Here is a 3,956-nt window from a genome sequence, read left to right on the forward strand (position 1 = left end):
CCTGAATGTTCGCCTTTGTGCCGCTCTCATTCTCGTGCCCCCCTCTCTCTGGGTTATTTTGCCATGTAAGCGTGCGTCTTTGCTCCTCCCTGCATTGTGGGACTGCTCGGTGATTTTTATTCCTCTCTGAGAGGCTGGGTTCCTTATCCCTCTCCCTGTGTTCTGGATCCGAATTATGATTCTTAGTTCTGTATAACCATGCCATGTACGCCTTGCTCTCTATGCGGCGTAAGGATGCGGTTTCTGGATTCAAAACCATTCTCACCCTTTCTGTAATCTCTGGGCTCAAGGATTCAAAAAACATAATTTTGAACATTTTATCTCCTTCGTGGTATTGATTCACATCGCCTGCGTAATACGCTCTTTTAAATTGTAAAAGGTAGTCACGTGGGTCTTGGTCCATGCCCTGGGTCATCGATTTTACCGCATAAAACCCCTCAGTGAGTGTCGAATATTCTCCAAACTTCCGAATCACTGCCAGGCTCAGTTGTTTAAAATCATTTCTAACCTTGTGTGGTAGTGACTTTACTCATGGGATAGATTCTTTATGTAAGCTCCGTTTCAACAAACTCGCTTTTTCATCCCGTCTCCTCAGCCCTCTAATCATTGCCTCCTCTTCTACTGTTGCGATATGTGTGTGTATATCCATGGATTTATTGTGTGGGTCAAAATCGGGAATTCTGACTAGAGCCTTGTCCATCAATTTAAGGGTTTTACTGTTGAATAAGTATTCCGAAAGTTGATCGCCGTCAGCGTCATCATAAAACAAGTTATCATCAGGCAATCTGTCACTTTGGTCTGTGCTGTGTCGCTCATGTTTCAGCGGCGTGCTTTTTTTGTGTGCGCGCCCAGTGCTGTGTCGCTCGTGTTGCCATTTCCCTTCAGTTTTTGCCTCTGCCCTTAGTGAAGAATGTCCTGGTAGCTTTACTTTAACTTTTGTGCGATCAGTCCCTGGACTCTGTCCACGTACCCAAGAGTGTGATTTAATGTTACTTCCATATTTATTCTGTGGATCAACGTCTGTGAGTTTCGCTGGTGTCGCGAGCACTGATTTCTCCTCCCTTACGATGGTGTGAGGACATTTTTCCTCGTTTATTAGAGACGATTTCTCTCCTGTTTCCTTTCCAAATTTTTCCTCATTCCACAATCCCTGTCTGTATGCCTGTGTGGGAAGGCATGAGTCGTGTCCTGCCTTCTCTGCAGTTTTTGCATCGTGTTCGCCTTCGTTACATTTTATCCAGTCAATTAGTTTCCCCTGAGGTGTGTTCGTGTTATCGATACAGCTCCCTTCCCATATGTATCTCTGACTGTACTGCTTTGTAACAGATCGGTTGGTACGTTTTAATACGAGCTCCCAGTATTCCGTAATCCATTCAAAAATTATTCTTAATCCTAGCATCTCAAGTGGCAGGAGTTACTTTGACCTTTCCTTTCAGAGTGCATATAAAACAATTATCTCACAGAGTGTGGTCAGTTTGACTCGAGCTATTCTGTAATTTTCCGATTCAGAGTGCGTACCTCTAACACCATTTATCACAGGATGCAATCGGTTTGATACGATATTATCTTAATTCCACTGTATTTTTTTTTCAACCTGCTATTCTGGGTTTTAACCTCAGAGGGCGTTTTTTTTTTTTTACGCCCGTTTACAATCCCATGCAATGTTCGATCCCGATATTCTGGTTAACACGTAGTGATTCATTCCATCATCCATGCAAAACACTGTCTGCGAGAGATCCCGGACGACGCCACCCATTATGTTGTATGTGTCGGGTTATGAAATTTTGATGAAAATAATAAAAAATAATAATTTTCCAAAAAATGCGCAAATCGCATTAATTATGTTAATGTGTGTATTAACATGCATAAATTATGATCATGTGTAATAATATGCATAAATTATGATAATCGCGGAGATAATCGTAGTAATTTATGCGGATGCTTGCGATTATGTTACTGTGAGCAGTTGTGATAATTAAGCTTAGCTTCGTTTATCCAGTGTTATATCAATCAGGATAACACGATTATCATCGATTAAACGTTTACCGATTATCATAGTGTGTTTATGTTATTTTAGGTCTCCATTTTCATATCTCATCACAGGATACAGTTATCAAGAATAAGATAGTTTTGCATGGACTTGGAAAGAAGCACTCGAACAGTTGGTGTTAAGCAATTTTATTCTAAACAAGCACATGACACTCTCTTATCTGAAAGCAAGTATACGTCAATAAATTCATGGGCAAGATTATGCGATTAACGAAAATGAATGACTAAAAATACTTCTTCATTGGCGTGATTATGCAGTTAACGAAAATGAATGACTAAAACATTTCTTATTCATGTAACTCGACGGCAGCAACTGCTTTGCACGATCAGTTGATACTGAATGCACCACCTCGAAATGGCAACCCTTTTTGAAACGCAAAGACAATTTTTTTTAAAGTCTTATTCGTGTGCGTGCTGTGTGTGCGTTGTCCCCTTGTAATATTAATTAATTCTTAGAGCCGGGAGTTGTGTCGTTAGCTTGTGTGGTGTGGGAGGATACAAACAGCGGCCAGAAGTTTTCTCTGGGTTGGGCGTGGCCGCCGCGAGCCCCTGCTGCTCCCTCGCTCGGCGTGTCGCTCGGCTTGTGCGCTCTCTCTCTCTCCACTGCTGGACGACGAGTTGGCACGACGCTCGGTGACGCCCGGTGGCGTCCGAGTCGTGCTGCTCTTGCGCTCTCTCTCCCTCTACTGCTAGATAACGAGTTGGCACGACGCTCGGTGACGCCCGGAGACGTCCGAGTCGTGCTGCTCTTGCGCTCTCTCTCCCTCTACTGCTAGATGACGAGTTGGCACGATGCTGTCCTTGAAGATGCTCGGTCGCTCGTGTCGCTCGGTGGCGCTCGGTGTCGCTCGTTGTCGCTCGGTGTCGCTCGGTGGCGCTCGGTGGCGCTCGGTGGCGCTCGGTGGCGCTCGGTGGCGCTCGGTGGCGCTCGGTGGCGCTCGGTGGCGCTCGGTGGCGCTCGATGGCGCTCGGTGGCGCAGCTCTACTGGCGCTCTCCTTCTCTTTCTCCCGGCTGATTGTTCGTTAGCGCAACTCCAGCTGCAGCTGTTGGCATTCGCTCTCAAAATGTATAATTGTATTTGCACACCTCTTAGCCGACTGTGAAAACTTAGTACAATCAACTTATCGCAATCCTTGACTTTGCGAGCAACTCAACACATCAGGATAACTGTAGAAGAGAACGTTCAGTGATACTCTCTCGGCTCGTGCCGACACCTCGTCCCTCCTCTCTGCGAGACACGACACCCATGGTTGGTGTCGGTGCCTGCTGGCAAGCTTCTGCCCCAACTCCCTCACGAGCCTCCCTCGCAAAGCTGCGTCGCAAGCCGAGTCCCAAGATTGAGCACGACTCGACCCAGACTGTCTGTTCGCTGTGTGCGCCCGTGCCTAACTCAAAACGTGACTCCCCTCTGCGCATTCCTTGCGAGCGGGCAACAAAAAACACAAACAGAGCGAGAAGAAGCAGACACCCCCGCGACCCCTCCTCGCGACCTTTCCTAACCCTCCAAGCATTCATGGGCCATCTGTTTGTGCAGTTTAATGGCCGTTTCACAGATTCCTGGTGTGCTTGTAGTGGGTTGTTTTCATTATTTAATTAAAAAAATATATATATAGATATAATTTTTTTTATTATTATTCTTAATATTAATAACGGAAAACAGGGCATAGATACAACAAACGTACACACAGAAACCTATAGATTAGCACGGTTGGCTATGTATGGTGTGAAAGATGTTCCAGATACACACAGAAACTCGGAGCAAGTTTGAGTCGCGTGTAGTCGTGGGCCGTGGAAGTTGAACAGGTGCGTGTTGCTACTGACAATAGTTGAATATGGTTGGATTGACGCTGATAGAGACAACAACCGCTATTCGCCACTAAGTGGCGGTGACGTCACCACGACGCTT

The sequence above is a fragment of the Lampetra planeri genome, chromosome 17 (assembly GCF_965212315.1).
Source record: "Lampetra planeri chromosome 17, kcLamPlan1.2.h2, whole genome shotgun sequence".
Classification (NCBI taxonomy): Eukaryota; Metazoa; Chordata; class Hyperoartia; order Petromyzontiformes; family Petromyzontidae; genus Lampetra; species Lampetra planeri.